Genomic DNA, 17,371 nt, shown 5'->3' with positions numbered 1-17,371 from the left:
TCTTTCCTCAGGAGGTACATAATGTCTAATTCTCTTTTTACAATCCTAGCTGTTAAGGCCTAATGCCTATATTAATTCACAGGGAGTTACGAAACTGGGATATTCTATCATTTCTCTTTTACTTAATAGTGGAATACTCTTACCTAGATTCCCTTTCCCTTATCTCTTACTTGGTTACCCAAATAACCAAATTTAACTTTTTAAAGTTGAAAGCCTGCCATCATCGGCTACATAATTCTCCTGAGATCCTACCTTTGAGTTGTGGCTACATGTTTTGTTGGATTTGTAGATGAGACATTGTAAGTGAGACTAAAAGGCTTACCGAAGTTGTATGTAAAGCAGATATATACTAATAAAGATCCAGTAGCAAATTCCAGCCACTAAAAACTTAAAATTCATGATTCTTTGGTTGATTACGTTTTCAAGGTCCACTCTTCGTTTCCTTTGTGACTTTCATGAAGAGATTGTTAACAAAGGTGAACTGATAGAAGTGAAGGAAAAAAGATTCTTGTGAATACATTTTGGGTTAACTGCAGGGTTCCGGCCCCTCTCCAGAAAGTCAGAAATTAAATAGCTATTTACATCTACATTTGAGCACAATTTTGGACTTACAAATGAAAGTGATTAGTCTTTTAAAAAGTCTCCTTTTTTTTTGTATGTCCGCAGTGATCTAGAAATCATACAACCTAAATCATTTAGTTTTTAAAAATGCAAATATAATTACTTTGAGAGTGCAAAAATCTTGGGATTTTTGCATTGTTTTTACAGTTACTACATATGATGTACTATGTAAAAAGGATAATTAGTTTCTTATACAATAACTGATAATAGTTATTGCTTTGAAAATATTTTCATTCTGAGATACAATCAACCTTAAACGGTTCGGTGTTAACAGCTGAAGGCATTTAAGGTACTTCCTAGAGGCACTGAGGAGTTCAACTGGAGGCAATTATTAGACAGAACTGCCATATGCTCAGTGGATGCTGAGCAAGAATTTGGGGGGCAAATGATCTAGATTCTCAGCCCACCAGCACCACTTCATAGTTTAATGACCTTAGATTCTTGTTTATGTCTTGTTTTCCTCATTTGTAATCTGAGTAGTAAAATCCATCTCCCAGAGTTTGTTGAGAATTTTAAGCAATGTAAAATAGTGGAAAAGGTGCTTTGTAAAATTTACTGGTAGTAGATATCATATTTAAGGAGACTCATCACAGTTGATCAGATAAACTGTATCGCCTTCTGAATTAGCCATTACGGAAATGGAAAATTCCAGGTCTGCCAATGTGACATTAGAAAGGGTTTTCAGCTTCAGATATGAATGCTTCTGAGAGATTCATGTTTGGAGATACATTAACTTATAAATAAATGATAAAAATCAGCATAAACCAGTGCTTTCTGTGAATATACGTTTCTCATTTTTCATCTCCTTGGTGTTTACCTCAAAAAAGTGCTAGATCTGATATTCTATTCATTATATGAAATTATAGGCAAAAAGAGAACAATTTAGTCTTAACTATTAATTAAAAGATACAGTCATTAGCCTGTAATGACTTGTCTGGCTTTTGTGCCAGATTTTTGTATACTACAAGTCTGCAGAAAAAGTTTTCCAGAAAGGAAGCATAACATTGTACTTTATAGAAATGGAAATAAAGGCATTAGTTTGAACAATCCTCTATGTTACTTTGGTTGTAAAGTTTGGATCCTAAGATTGTCTAAGACCTCTAAGATCCAATTATAATGAAAAATGTATAGCTTCGGTTTTCGAAATTAAAGTTATTGACCCTGACAATGCAATTTTGCTATACAAGTATCCAGCAACCATTCGCAACCTATTGGAATGAGAATCAAAACAGTTCCCTCATATTCCTTCCACTTCAATTCTAATCCTAATCTTTAGCCCCAAATTAGTTTCCAAAGACTTTTGTAACAAAAAAAGTTGACTCAGAATTTAAGAAATCATGCTATTAACGTATATGGTTTTCAACAATTTTAAAATAAAGCAGTTTGCATAATCAATATAACTTTATAACTTTTAAAAACACAAAAGCCACTAGAAATGAGGACAATAGGGGCACCTTGGTGACTAGGTTGAGCATCGGACTCTTGGTTTCTGGAGGGGTCGTGATCCCAAGGTGGTGGGGCTCTACACTGAACATGGAGCCTGCTTGGGATTCTCTCTCCTCCTCTGGCCCTCTCCCCTGCTCTCTCTCTCTTTAAAAAAAAAAAAAAAAATTAAAGTCAAGACAATAAGGATTGATGCTATTTCTTTCCTTTATGTTTTCAGCACCCGTTTTATAGAACACGGACCATACATTGCTTTTCGGGTGTTGAAATATTTTACTAGCACAACCAGTTTTCCAATAATCTGCTTCGGTTGATTTAATGTTTATTTATTTTTGAGAGAGACAGAGTGTAAACGGGGGTGGGCAGAGAGAGAGGGAGCCACAGAATCTGAAGCAGGCTCCAGGCTTCCCCCCCCCCCCCCCCCGCCTTTCTTTGGCCAGAACGTATATCCAGGATAGTTTTTAAGCAATACGTGTTTAAGGACCTCCGTTACTCTTGCTACGTACCCCCTTCCCCCAAACGCTTGGAGAGATCGGGGCTCCACAATTCTCTTTAAGTATTGCTGTCCTGGGGCTTTGCGAAGATTATTTAACAACCCAGGTAACTAGTAACTTTCCGTTTTATTCCTTTAATAATTGAGAGGGGGCATCCGCAGCTCAGAAATCGAATCACCCCAGCTGCGCTGGAGTGAGAGCGTCCTCCCACGGACGGGGGGGGGGGGGGGGCGTGTCGGGAAAGAAAGAGGACATCTCTCCGCGGCCGCCCCGGCGGCGGGCCGGGAGCCCGGCCTTCCCGGCGTGCCCCGCGCGCCGTGGGGACTCTTAATGTGAAGCGCCGGGTGACTCAGCCGCGTGGCCGCGCCGGCCAGGGCGGGGGGCGCGCGCCGCTGCGGCACGGCCGGTCCCCGCGGCGGCTCCTCGCGGCGCGGTGTGCGCGCGCCTCCCGGGCGGGTTCGGGCCCCGAGCGCGAGAGCGCGGCGGGAGCGTCAGGTAAGTGGCGGCGCGGGCACCCGGTAGGGCGAGTGTGGCGGCGGGCAGGGCCCGGACTCTGCCTTTGTGGCGGGGGGAGGGGGCATCTCCTCGGGCCGCCGCTCGGGCGGACGCCCGCCGAGTCGGACCCCAATTGAAAGGCCGCGGGGGACTGAAATCCCCGCGACGAAAAATGTCCGCAAGTGGGTTTCGGGCGCCGGTTTTCGTGCCGAGGATAAAGTCTTACAGTCCGCGGAAGGGGGTGGCACCTTCTCAGGAAATCGCGAGCGCAGCCGTGGGGACAGCTGAAGTGTAACTTGACTGTTTTCTGCAGGCCTGCGGTGCTTTCGTCCCGCCGGCAGAGAAATGACGATAAAGCCCCGAGTGTTTACTGATAACGCGTTTGCAGACGCGTTTTTGTTGGTTGGTGGGTTGGTTTCTGGCAGTGAGTCGAACTCTTTACAAATTAGGTAGTTGGTCGCACTTCTTATCAAACTCTGCCTGAAGCGGAGAGTGCGTTTTGCTCGCACTCCACCCCTGCTTCGGAGTCTTCTCTGCCGCTGGCTTTTCGTTAGTAGCTCTGAGTGCAGAAGCGCCGGGCAGAGCATCTGGGTGATCTTTTCTTTCAAGTGAAACCATGCTCTTTATAGCAGTGACTTCAGGTTTACAAGCCTCGTTCTGCACTACCAACAGACCTCTTCGATTTTGGACTGTGTGATTCTTAATTGAAAAATTCCTGCGTTGAACCGGTTTGTTTTTAAACACGAAGCCAGTGAACAAACAAAATGGGATAAACAAGGCCGTGGAGGAACTGGTTAACCAGTTCGTGAAAATGCATTTTCCAGGTCCTTACATTGTGCCCCCGTTAGCTGTGAGCAACTAGCTGCAGCTGCGTTAGTTAACCTGCGAAACGGAGGGTTTTTTTTAATGGTCCCCCAAAACAAAGTGGTGTAGTCGAACGTAAAGAATCCGGAGTCCAAAGAACCTCACCCCAATCCCTCCCACCCCTTCATCCCCCAATTCTGGGGCAGTAGTTCACTAGTGTAAGTTTGTTCATAAAAATGCCAGTACCACTCCCAGAATTTGGGTTCTAGAGATCTGTGATGGGTCCCTGAAACTGCACTTTAAGCAGGCACCCCCTTCCTTGGTCTGTTATACCAGCTTTAAGAAACACCACCTTGGGGCTGCCCTGAGAATTTTTAGAACTGCCCAACTCCCTTACCCCTTTGTTGATTTACTCTCCCTTCCCCTCCCACCAGTCCTAAGCCAAGAAGCCGGCTTCTCCAGAGGGAAACTTAAGAAAAGGTAGTGCTTTCTTGGACTCTGACACCAGGGTAGGAAATGACTTCCATACATATTCTGATACTGCCTTGGTGGGTTAGAGATAGCCAGCGCCTATTAATCTGTGCTTTTTCCTTCTGGGGCTGCTTCGAGTATCATCAGAATTTAAGCAACACCATTAGGCCACATCTTCTCATCCCAGTCTGACCATTAGAACCAGGGCAGCCAGTGCCATGTAATTCCTGTGGCCTTGAGTCCTCAGAGTTCATGGTACCTAGCAGTACTGGTAGCATTTATGAGGGCTTTCAGGTCAGCTGACCTCTAATTCAGTCATCAGATACCCAGGTAATGCCTGTTTTGTGCAAAGCCCTGGAGGAGGCCACTTGAGCAACAACATTGCAAAGATGGCACACAGTTGCATTGCTCCCTAGAGACGAAAATGAGGACTGAGTAACCTGTGCTCCTGAAAGCTTCTTCTGTTTCTTAGATCCTCCTGAGATAGATACGAAGGGGTGAGGTTAGAGTTAGGTGGTTTGACATTTTTCTGGTTTTGGTGTCTTTTTTTTGGTCTCCTCTCATTAATCTCTTTCTGTTGGCTTACAGAATGTCAGTGTCTTTCCTTCTATAGCCCTGGGCTTCCTGATTACCGTGCCTTCCCTCTGCCCCTGAATCTGACCATGCCTGTCCCTACTTGGCTAACTGGAGTAAAAAGCTTAGGGAAGTTGTTGGAATGCTGAATGACCTCTTGCGGGAAGACCCAGAATCATGGAAATCAGAGGCTTTGAGATCTAAGGAAACCTATTACAAACTTACATAGTGGAGTCCTCATCTTTCAGGTAAAGAATCTGAGCGATGAGGTGGCAGAGGAAAGGACTCCTGGCTCCTAGCTAAGTGTTCTTCCACTAAATCATCTCAAGACAAATGCTTCAAAAATGGAAAAGGTTGAGAGAAATTCAGTTATAAGTAGATGAAGAAAATGGAAAGACTTCCACATGACTACAAAAGTAGTGTTTTCTGGAAAAATGGAGATTGAATGAGAATGTGATCTAAACATACAAATCATGAAGAGTGGGAGTACTAAAATAAGGACTCTGAAGCTGGAAATAAGTAGTAAAAGTTCAAATAAAAGCAAAAAGTTACCTTGTACTCCCCAAAGACATTACAAACTTAGTATTTTTTTTAAAAATTCAGTTAAGCTTAAGATATTGGTGAATTTTTATTAAATAGTAGATGTTTGAGCAATGTCCAGAATGTTTTGAAGTTGTCACATAACTATACTGTTGTCCTTATCAAAGTTACTAAGTATTCTGTGGGAGACAGAATATAAAACTGATATAATCTGGTTAAATATATTTTCATGAGGGAAATGAGGTTATTGGGGTAGTATATGCATTTCTGGAAGGTAGAAGGAAAGAGGTATGTATGCAAAAAGAGAACCTTTTGATATTTTTGCTTGCAGTCCCCAAGTTAAATATTATTGGATTGTCCTTGTATATTCATGAAAGAATTAGAAGAGTCAGTGCTTAATAATTAGACATTATTATGTGCCAGACACTGTACTAAATGCTTTTACATCCGTTCTTGTATTATCTCCATTTTATAGTCAAGGAATCTAAGATACAAACAGCTTAAGTTTGCCCAGAGTCTGTTCAGACTTAAATCTGCCTGCCTCCAAAGGCATTAAGATTTATGCTCACTTCATTGGGTAGTAGTTAAGAATGTGGTAATTGAAGCCAGGCTTTCCTGGGTTCAAATCCTGGCGCCTTTATTTACTAACTTGTATAAAATACTCCTCAGTTTCTATGTCCCTGAAATAGAGATTGTCATAGGTACCTACCTCAGAGGGTTATTAGGGATGAATTAATTTATGTAAAGAGCTTAGAACTGTGCCTGACACATAGTAAATTCTCAGAAAATAAATGTTGGCTTTGGTTTTGTTTGTTTGTTTGTTTAATTTTATTTCAAGGTATTCTTTAGATTCAGATTGTGCTTTCTACTCAGGTTTTATGATAAGTATAGATGTAAACTTTATCTCTGTTCTTACTAAAACCGGGGGAACCTTGCTAAAATTTTGGAAAATACTGGGTACAAATAGTGCAAAGATCTGTGACTGGGACCAGAGGGTTTGGTTTCTATTTGTTTCATAGAGAAGGGTTGTAAGGATCAGATGAAGTAACAAATACAAATAAAATTTAAATTGTATATGCTATGCAAATGAGAAATACTGTTATTAAAATTAGAGAGCAAAGTTGCAGTATATTATTGAGATTATTAAAAGAACATTTAACTAACTTCCTTAAAACAGGTAGTGATCTATAGCTCTATATGAAGATCACAGTCTGTACCATAAAATCATCTAAGATTCCTTCCATGTGTTTGTTCTAAATCTCTTTTTTGGTGGTAGAGCATGAAATAGAATTTTTGCAGTTGTTTCTGTATATAAGTTTGCTAGGACTACCTAAAAAGTACCACAGACTAACTTAACCAACAGAAATTTTTTTCCTACAATTCTGGAGGCTGGAAGTCTGAGATCAAGATGTCTGCAGGATTGGTTTCTTCTGAGGCCTCCCTCCCTCCTTGGCTTATAAATGGTTGTTTCTTACTGTGTCTCCTGTGGGCTTCCCTCTGTGTATGTCTCTTCATGTCCTCTTCTTAAAAGTCATACTGAACTAATGACTTCATCCTAATGACTTCATTACCTCTTTAAAATCTTACTTTCCAAACACTCACATTCTGAGGATTTAGGAGTTGGGACTTCAACATCAGAATTTTGAGGGGAACACATTTTTTAGCTCATAACAGTCTGTTTAGAGAATTATATGCCAGGTAATCACAGTGCTCCATTGCCCTCATTGTTGAGCACCCAGTGCCCCGGGGCTGAAGCAACATCCTTTATCCTGTGCCTGCCTAGCTATCCTACCTTCCACCCGTTACTTAGAACCATGCTTGCAGTTGAGTACCCTAAGAAACACATGCCTCTGCATGAAATCATTGCATTTGGATTTAAAGCAAATTGTCATCCTGTCAAATAATCTGCTTAAGAAACTATTCCACATATTTTAACCTAATAAATTCCTTATTTGTTTCGTAAGCATATTTGTTCTTTCATCTAAATTGAAAAATTTCAAAATCTCTTATGTAGTAATATTTTCTTTCTCTTAAACTGTCTTAAGCTTAAAAAAAAAAAAGTTCTGGGGCACCTGGGTGGCTCAGTCAGTTAAGCGTCCGACTTCAACTCAGGTCACGATCTCGCGGTCCGTGAGTTCGAGCCCTGCGTTGGGCTCTGGGCTGATGGCTCAGAGCCTGGAGCCTGCTTCCGATTCTGTGTCTCCCTCTCTCTCTGCCCCTCCCCCATTCATGCTCTGTCTCAAAAATAAATAAACGTTAAAAAAAAACATTTTCTTGAAGAGTTCCCTATTTTTACAGAGAATGTTTTCCTTTTTTCCCATTTTAAAAGTAATAACACTTATCTTAGAGACTCAGGAGTATTCAATAAAATACAATTTAAAAACACATATGATGAGCCTACAATTAAGGGAGAATAATTAATATGTTCAGTCTTTTTTCCATGAATATATTTATTCTAACCTGCCTTTTTTAAACCTAATAAATCATACTGTTTACTGCTGTTTTAGTTATTAATCTAAAACATTTCTTATTAGTCTTTAATGTGGTAAATTCTATTTTTATATTAATTTTAGAATGTTAAGCCAACCTTATAATGTATTATCCCTTTTTATGTATCTGGATTTGATTTTTTTAAATAATGTTCAGGATTTTTGTGCTTATGTTTATAAGAGAAAATAACCTCAGAAGATGAACTGGAAAATATTCTTCCTTTTTCTATTCTCAGGAAGAGTTTGTAGAAGATTAATGTAGTTTCTTCCTTAAAGATGTGGAAGAATTTGCTAGTCAGGCCATTTGGTCCTAGAGTTTTCTTTATGGAAAGGTTCTAGTTATGGATTGTGGTTCTCTGTGTGTATACGTGACAATAATATATGTCATCTACATATAAATACATATATATGTTAAGATAGTTATCATGGAGTTGGCCTATAGGATTGTGGCCATCAGGAAGGGCAGGTTGGAATTCTGAACTGTTGAGGCTGCAATCCACAGTTGAATTTCTTCTTTCTCAGAGAACCTAGTTCTTAGTTCTTAGTTCTGCTCTTACAGCCTTGCAATTGACTGGATCAGGCCCACTCAGATTATCTAGGATAATCTTCCTTAATTGAAGTGATTATAGACTTTAATCACATCTGCCACATACTTTCACAGTAATACCTAGATTAGTGTCTCATTGACCTAGGACTGTAGGCTAAGCAAGTTTACATATGAAACTGACCATCACAGCTTCTCTCCGGTCTAGTCTTGGCTCCCTTACTAGTTGTTTGATGCCTTCAAGCAGTTGTTTTTTCTGCTTTACCCATTTTTCTGAAGGGTGTATTATTCCAGGGGATAGGACTAAAACTAAGCATGGAAGACATGGTGGGTGTGGGGAGGAAAGCAGACTTGGGCTCAACCCAAGAAGAAGAAAAATGTTTCCCCAAGGATTGCTTTCCAGCTTTTGAGTGAGCAAACCAAGAGACTTTTTACTTTTGGGTATTTTTAGTTAGGTTACACTGAACTGGTAGAAGTGTTTTTTAGTCCTAGCTGATTGGGATCCAGATTTTTTGAGATTCATGATTGGTAAAATTATGGGGGAAGAGATTGGAAGCCCATTTAAAAAGAAATCTGGCCATGATTTTCTGTCACCATTCTTTCATAAAAGAAAAAGCATTTAATATCAAAAAAGAATTACAGGTGTAACTTAGGTACAAAGGATAGTCCTTCTCAAGAAAACATAACACTAACATATACTGTAATCCTTCACATTTCAATATTTTTGAAATCCTGATGTATATTAAAATCACATATGTATCTAATATGCTAGTGTTTCTTTTTCCTAAAAAGCTATTAGCAGATTGATGATGTCTCGGTCAGTGTCAAGTGTCTTTGAACTGGAGTAATTTGTGTGTGTGTGTGTGTGTGTGTGTGTGTGCGCGCGTGCTGCACGGTTATCATTTCTGCTAAGTATTCAGTGAAAACTTTGACACTAATTGGTACTGGGCCTTGAACCATCTTCTCACACAATGATTTTGGATTGTCTCCAGAGTTTTCAACATGATCTGTAGCTACAGTACTGATCCATGGGTCTGTCCCCAAGACCTTCATATACACACTTTCTTGCCATACACACACTTAGCTTTTTCCTGTAAAATGGCCTACTCTGTTGACTAATACATCTTTAAATTTTTTAATTGCACTGGCTTGTACTGTTCTTTTCAAGACCTTATTGCTAATAGCATATTGCTTTGATATTTCCTGGAAGTTTGTATAAGTAATCTTTAACAGCTTGTGTATCTCTTCCTTTATAGGATTTTAGTTTTTTAGCAAGCAGAAGAGTCCTGGACATTAGGGAACTCACCCCAGAGATTCTATAATATGTTGACTGGCTTTTTCTTAGGAGTCATAGACTTTGCCTGATCTGTTATGTGCCATGGATTGTTCTTAGCATAAAGGTGTCACTAGCATGACCATAACTCATTGAATCCAATCAAAAGATGGAAACACCGTGTGTAGAAATGACAGAATTTCATTTATCCAGTTTTTAGGTAATATAGAAGTCCTCTCCTAGCAACTATTTAAACAGAAAAGGTGCTAGATATGCCCATTATTGGCACAGAAAGGTTGTATGCGAAAGCCATAGATCTTGGGCTTGGAATTACATTTCTAAACCTATACAGTTTACGTAGAAATCATGAAGTAAATCAGCCCTATAAGGAGAAGTAACATAACATGATGGTAACAGTAGACTGTGAAGCCAGAAGCCTGGGTTTGAAGCCTGGCTCCACTGTTTATTAGCTGTGTGACTGTGAGAACTTTCCTTAGCCTCTTTCTTCCTCAGTTTCCTCACCTATAAAATGAGGGTAATAATGGCACCTACTTCATAAAGTTCTGTGACTATTAAATAACATTTATAAAGGACTTAGAACCATATGTGATACGAGATATGTGTGAATAAAGTTTATGGCCATCTGTACTTAAGATGTAGGGCTTGTAGTAATTTGACATATTGAACAACCTCAGCTGATTAATTTGTGATCCTAATGTAAAATGTGTTCTTGAGTAATTAGGTTTTAGATTCAGTTATTAATTTAAGGATGTAAGAAAACTTTGCTGTTTGAAAAGAGTGTTGAAATATTTAAGAACTTCTTGAGATACACTAGAATTCATCAGTTTCACTTTTTAGATTTACCAGTTTTTTCATTACTTGAAGATTTGCTTGGTAAGCAATCAAAGTGCTAGAACAAAAAAAGAAAATACGTTAAGATTGTAGATACAGTTTGAAATCTTTGATGGAAACACAAAACTTAGGATAGTGGTTATAGGGGATTCAACTGTATTGTCATATTTTGTATTTTAAACTGGGTGGTAAGTATAGATTTTTTATTATATTGTTTAAATCTTTTTGTTTCCAGTATAGTAGTTTTTTTAACTTGATAAATTTGTAACAGAAAGTAAGGGCAGTCTTAGTTACAAGTTGAACACAAGGTCTTAAGTCTTAATTTAAATCCAAGTAACTATAATATAGCCTCTTTGTGCATAAAACCTGTTCTTGGACGTAAGGTATATTGACAAAAAGGTACTGAGGGCAGTAAATTGGGGGTGTCAAGTAGAAAAGACAGGAAAATCTGTCCAAGCAATTATGATCTTGTCACTACTGTCGTTGTGCTTTTATCTGCCTGCCTGTTAGCCTGGCCTCAGCAGTTCATAGGGGAGAAGGAAAGAAAAGGGAAGGAATCAGCTCCAGCCTTTCCATGGAATTGGCATGTCCTCTTCTCTCCTGCATCTCTTCTCTCATTGTGGCTTTCTTCCAAGATAGAAGAAATGAGGAACAGAAGTGGTTCTGCCAATAGACGTCTTTGAATTTTATGTCTTCTCCAACTTGTGCGGTTTTTTGCCTTAAATTCTATTTTGTAGGCTATTAATACAGCTTCACCAGCTCTCTTTTGGGTATGTCTCTCTTTCCATCCTTTGCCCATTTTTCTGTTGGGTTAGTTTCATGCATTTTTATAACCCCTCATTGAATATTGTGATAAGTCTGTGTAGTATGTTGCAAATACAATTTTTCAAATCAATTTTTTATAGGATCTCTTGCCATACAAAAGTTTTTAGTTTTTTGTTTTTGGGAGGGGGTTTGTAATCACATGTGTCTTTCTCTTCTTTTTTAGCTTTTGGGTTTTTGGTCCTGATTATAAAGGCCTTTCTACCCCAAGATTGTAAGTCTCCTAGAATATTCTTCAAAAAGAATATTGTTGTGCTTCAGTCTCTCGTCCATGAAATGAAAGATTATACTAAATCATTTGTTCCCAAACATAGCTAGTCTACAGGATCACCTGAGGAGCTTGTTAAAAATTCATTCTCAGATCCTACCCTAGACTTACTGAATCAGAATCTCTGGGGAATGGGGCCCAAGAATATGTTTTTAACGGTTTCTTCTGTGTAACTCTGATTATCAGTTAGACCTGAGAACCACTGGACGATATAATCACTTAGGTCTCTTATTCCAAAAATGCCACTTTTATGTATTGTATAACTCTCGTGTTTTGATTTTTCTCAACTAGATTGTAAGCTCTTTGTATGAAGGGAGGACTATGTCTTAAGTACTACCCTTCTTGACAATAACCTATTGAGATCCTGTTATTTCACACTTAGACAATTCCAATAGCCTCTTCTTTTAACTATTCCAGTCCATCTGTGGCTGTATTTATCTTGAAGCATTTATCTTCAAACATATTGAACATGAGCCTTCCATAAGTAAAAACTTTGGCTACAAGACAAAATTCTATTTTACTTTATAATTCAAGGCCCCCATAAGTTGGCTCCATCTTGTTTTTCAACTTCCCCAGGGCCAGTATGTATAGTCATCTAAGTTGTGCATTGTATAGCTTCTTAGATGATGGTATACATGGGGTTCCCTGGAGTTGTATGATATGATGGTGAACCTGATTTCCCCACCCTTTCACATTAACCCTTCACTCTAGCCTGATTAGTCTCCCACCCACCCCATTTTATGTAGTAATAAAGCCTTGTTCACTTTTACTTTCCTGCCTGTTCTGTGCCATCTGCACTATCTGGCCTGCCCTTTCCTCTTTTCTCTACCAAAGTTCTACATATTAACATCTGCAGAGTGGAGTGTTACATAGTAATAAAAAGAATGAGGATGGTTTCTAATCACTCCTTTGGAGTGAATTCCAGGATATATTGTTAAGTAAAAATAGCAAAGGACAGGATTGGATATGGTGTTCCATCTTTTGTATAAGAAAAAGAGGAATTAAGAATTTATATGTATATACACATTTTATCCTAATTTCTTCAAAGAGAAACATGAAGGATACACAGAAATTAATAAAACTGGTTATCTGTAGGGAATAGATGGGGAAAGATTGGAGGGAAAAGGGAAGGGAAAAACACTTCTCTCAGCATTCCTTTCTTGTAACACTGTAACTTAAACCATGTAAATGTTTTACATAGTAAGTGTAGAGAGAAATAAACCTAACCTATAGGACATACAGAGAAAAAATAACTTGAACATATCATACTGATAATACATCAGGCAAGAATCATCAGTAGATTGCCAAAAGGACAAAAAGAACTGCCCCCCCCAGTAGACTTAAAACTTAGTATGTTTATCGTAATAATATTGATATTATAATTTTGAAACTAGTTTATGAACCAAGATTTTCATTGTAAGGGAAAAGATGCTAATATAAAGAAAAACTATAGTGTTGAATTTGAGTTGAAAGTATCAGTGTAAATTCTTGCTTGTTTAAAAAAAAACAAAAAAGTCCCCAGCTTTATCTACTGAAATGGCCTAGAAGCAGTGACAACCCAGTAGCTGTGAGGACAGTTAGTGCTCAGATCCTGATTTATAAATGCCATTGCCCACTAAAAGGAACAAAGGCTCCTGGCAAAGTGGCTGATTCCAGGTCTGGGGCAGAGACGGTAAAAGGTGCGCTTGGAGAAGTCTTATGCCAGAAGTAGCCTCAAAAGCAAATAGAATTGTGTTAAAATGACAGACAATGGCTTGAAGAGAACCCCATTAGCCATATTTGGGACACTTTAAACCAAAAATTGGGGACAATTTTTTAAAAATCATGGCAATGGATTATTATACTAGATTAAAACAAATCTTTGAGTTCATAATGATACTTAAAAGGGAGAAATAAAGGAAAAGTGTAGAAATAGTTGTGCTTCATGGAAGGCTGCTATACAGTAGATGTAGGAGGAACAACACAGTTAGCCCTCATTTTGTAGTCCCAAATATAATAACTGACTCAGGCAAGAATCATCAGTAGATTGCCAAAACCACTGGGTGAAAGGTTATTGGGAGATAGAGTATTACATCTCTCTTTACAGCGGGGAGAGATCTATAGTCACCATTTAACCAAGTGGCCAAGCTTTTCCCCATAGTAGGGTATGGTGGCATTATGTCTCTAATGTGATGGCATTTGGAAGGATACAGCTGCCATCTATTTAGTATTCTTGTTTAGATACATAGAAAATTTTTTACTTGTGTGGAAACAGTGAGATCCAGAATGTTGGAACTGACCTAGTCTCTTTTAAAATGTAAATTTCATTTTAAAAAAAGATGGAGGGAGGGACTATACGAGATTAAAAATTTTGGAACAACTAGGGGCACATGGGTGGCTCAGTTGGTTAAGCTTCTGCGTGGCTCAGGTCATGATCTCACAGTCCATGGGTTTGAGCCCCATGTTGGGCTCTGTGCTGACAGCTCAGAGCCTGGGGCCTGCTTAGGATTCTCGCTCTCTCTCTCTCTCTCTCCCTCCCCCCCTCCCCCACTCGTACTCTGTCTCTCTCTCTCTCTCTCTCTCTCTCTCTCAAAAATAAATAAAACATTTTTAAAAAATGCAAGAAACAAGCCTTAATTATGGATCCCCAGAAAAGTCTATAAAAGAAAATATGAAACCAAATTAGTAAATTTGATTATGGATTATGTGTTGAGATTATGGAATTGTCCATTTTCTTAGATGTGAAAATGGTACTGTTGTGTTTTGTAGGGGAATGTTGTAATTCTTAGACTGTGCATACTGAAGTATTAGGGATGAAGTGTGATATCTGTAATTCTCAGGTGATTTGGAAAATCTGTGGAGGGGGAAGGAATGCACCCCAATGAGGCAGGATGATCATTGGTAAATCTGAGGGGTATACACCTGTGTACTGATTGTAATGATTTTTCTATTTTCCTGAAGATTTGAAGTGTCCAAAAACTGGGGAAAAAATCTCTTCAGAGCCCTGTGTAGATTTTGTCTGATGAAGACTTCCTTTCCCCAAGCACACCAGCTAGAGGTGATTTTCTCATATGAATTTTTATGACTTTTATGTTTCTTTTATGATCCCCAAACCTAAATGCATATGAGAGCTGCCTAAATTGACTTTTTAGAAAAAATTACGAACTGCTGGACCCCACAGTGAGCCTATGTTAATATACTCTGGGAAGATAGGCCTGACAATCAAACCAAGGGTTAGAACCGCTTATTCTGTATGTATTAGTTAAATTTATTTATCTTTTTCACATATTCCCACCTAACCAGCATGGGAGCTTAGGATCAGCCCTGAAAGTGTCCCACAGTCCTTTGCCCCTTTTTGCTGGCACAGTGTTATGTGTGTTCCACACAGTAGATGTTTGGTAAATAAATACATGCTGACTATATATGTTCGCTAATTTGTTGACAGTCTGAAGAGGTTACCAGAAACTTCTCTAAATTCTGAGAGATTAAAATAACCTAGCTTGGGGCGCCTGGGTGTCGCAGTCGGTTAAGCGTCCGACTTCAGCCAGGTCACGATCTCGCGGTCCGTGAGTTCGAGCCCCGCGTCAGGCTCTGGGCTGATGGCTCAGAGCCTGGAGCCTGTTTCCGATTCTGTGTCTCCCTCTCTCTCTGCCCCTCCCCCATTCATGCTCTGTCTCTCTCTGTCCCAAAAATAAATAAACGTTGAAAAAAAATAAATAAATAAAATAAAATAACCTAGCTGATAAAAGTGCTTAGTCAATTCAAAAGATTCATTTGAAAGCTGTCTAGTTTTAGTTATAAAATTACAGGTTTGGTTTAGAAAAATAACATGTCTGTTATCGGTAAATATTTGAAATTAAGAGTTACCAGTGGAATCATAAATGAATTTCATTACCTCTGCAAACAGACATATTCAGAATCCAGTACTTAACAAAAAAATACAGATACACAGATAAATAAAGGGGTTGTTAGTATTGGAATTGAGATGAGGGATAATGTGGTAGCTAGGTAATAATGCAAGAAAGGAGAAACAAGCAGAGATTAAAACTTTTATGAGTATGATTTTTATAAGCTTGAAGCTAGGTTTGAATATATGAATAATAGTAACAGCTAACAATTTTTCAGTGTTTACCATATGCCACAGATCGTACTTGATCTGAAGTATTTGTGATCCCTAAAATAGCTCTTCCAAATAGATGGTATTATTAATTTACAGATGAGAAAATGGAATCTCAGAGAAGTTAGTCATGTGCCCAGATTCACGTAGCTAGTAAGTGGTGGAATCACGAACCAAACTATTTAGTCTAGCTTCAAAGCACTTGCTGGCAAATACAGGAGAGGCAGGATAGGGTATGGTTAAATATAGCTTCCCTTAATTTGAGACTTTGTGAAGAAATGGTATGGTAAATGGGAAAACATTTTATAGCATCAGTTCTTTGAAAAGAAATCTAAACAAGGGGCGCCTGGGTGGCTCAGTCAGTTGAGCGTCCAACTTCGGCTCAGGTCATGATCTCGCAATCTGTGAGTTCGAGTCCCATGTCGGGCTCTGTGCTGACAGCTCAGAGCCTGGAGCCTGCTTCAGATTCTGTGTCTCCCTCCCTCTTTGCCCCTCCCCTGCTCATGCTCGCTCTCTCTCTGTCAAAAATAAACAAACATTAAAAAAAAATTAAAAAAAAAAGAAATCTAAACAAGATAAAGCAGTTAGGGGAGAAGGGTTGATGTTTACTAGAGGTTAAACAGTTGCATAGGCTCATAGGGAGAGTATATAAGAAGGGCATGTACTGACCAGTATTCAAGAAGTACAGTATCATAAGTTCTTTTTCTGCACAGAAGCAGTCTTCTGGTGTAGCTGCAATATTAACCTAGACTGCATAATCTATCTTTAATCCATATAATGTATTTGTATGTGTTAAAATAGCTGAAGTAAACTTAGGTTTTACTTTTGAATTAAAAATTTGATTAAACATTGTCTCAACAATAAACAGCAAAATTAGTATTAATAGTTTCAGTTATCCATACATTTTTAATATTTCATTGGAATGAGTTATGGCAGTTATCTTTTTAGGTAAAGCAAATTTTTACTTCCTGTAAAAAAAAGAACAAACAGGGGCACCTGGCTGGCTCAGTTGGTGGAGCATGCAACTCTTGATCTCAGGGTTGTGGGTTCGAGTCCCACGTTGGGTGTAGAGATTGCTTAAAAAATGAAATCTTTAGGGGCACCTGGGTGGTTCAGTTGGCTAAGCATCTGACTCTTGATTTAGGCTCAGGTCATGATTTCATAGTTCGTGGGTTCGAGCCCCATTTCGGACTCTGCCCTGACAGTGCAGAACCTGCTTGGGATTCTCTCTCCCTCTCTGTCTGCCCCTCCCCTGCTTGCTCTTTCTCAAAAATAAATAAATAAACGTTTAAAAAATACTAAAATAAAATCTTTTAAAAAAAGGAACAAAGCTACATTCTGGGTAACAAACTAGTACAGAGAATCTGTGTACAACCTCTATCCATTAAATGTAATGTTCTAGGACTCTTATCACAGTAATTCTAAATTAATAAAATATATTACTCATTGAAGAAAAAACATAAATAGTTAAGACATAATTTTAAAAGTCAGAAGAAAACATTTCCCTGTTGACAACTTAGAAATATCATTTTAGAACTTCCAGATAAGTGACATAGAAAAATGATGGCAAGATTGTTAAACTGAAA

General features: G+C 38.8%; 1 protein-coding gene across 1 annotated transcript in view; it reads left to right on the top strand.

Annotated features, from left to right (window-relative positions):
- The first annotated feature begins 3,003 nt into the window (after positions 1 to 3,003).
- The window catches only part of KCTD20 (potassium channel tetramerization domain containing 20), a 35,268-nt gene continuing 20,900 nt past the window's right edge, over positions 3,004 to 17,371 (top strand). Inside the window, exon 1 of the mRNA XM_047101617.1 lies at positions 3,004 to 3,053. The gene's annotated coding sequence lies outside the window, so the exon portion shown is untranslated. The remainder of the gene's footprint in view (positions 3,054 to 17,371) is intronic.

The sequence above is a fragment of the Lynx rufus genome, unplaced genomic scaffold (assembly GCF_022079265.1).
Source record: "Lynx rufus isolate CCGP_SWC_20201006 ecotype Redwood Valley unplaced genomic scaffold, mLynRuf1.p SCAF_6, whole genome shotgun sequence".
Classification (NCBI taxonomy): domain Eukaryota; kingdom Metazoa; phylum Chordata; class Mammalia; order Carnivora; family Felidae; genus Lynx; species Lynx rufus.
This window is presented reverse-complemented; position numbering and strand designations above follow the sequence as displayed.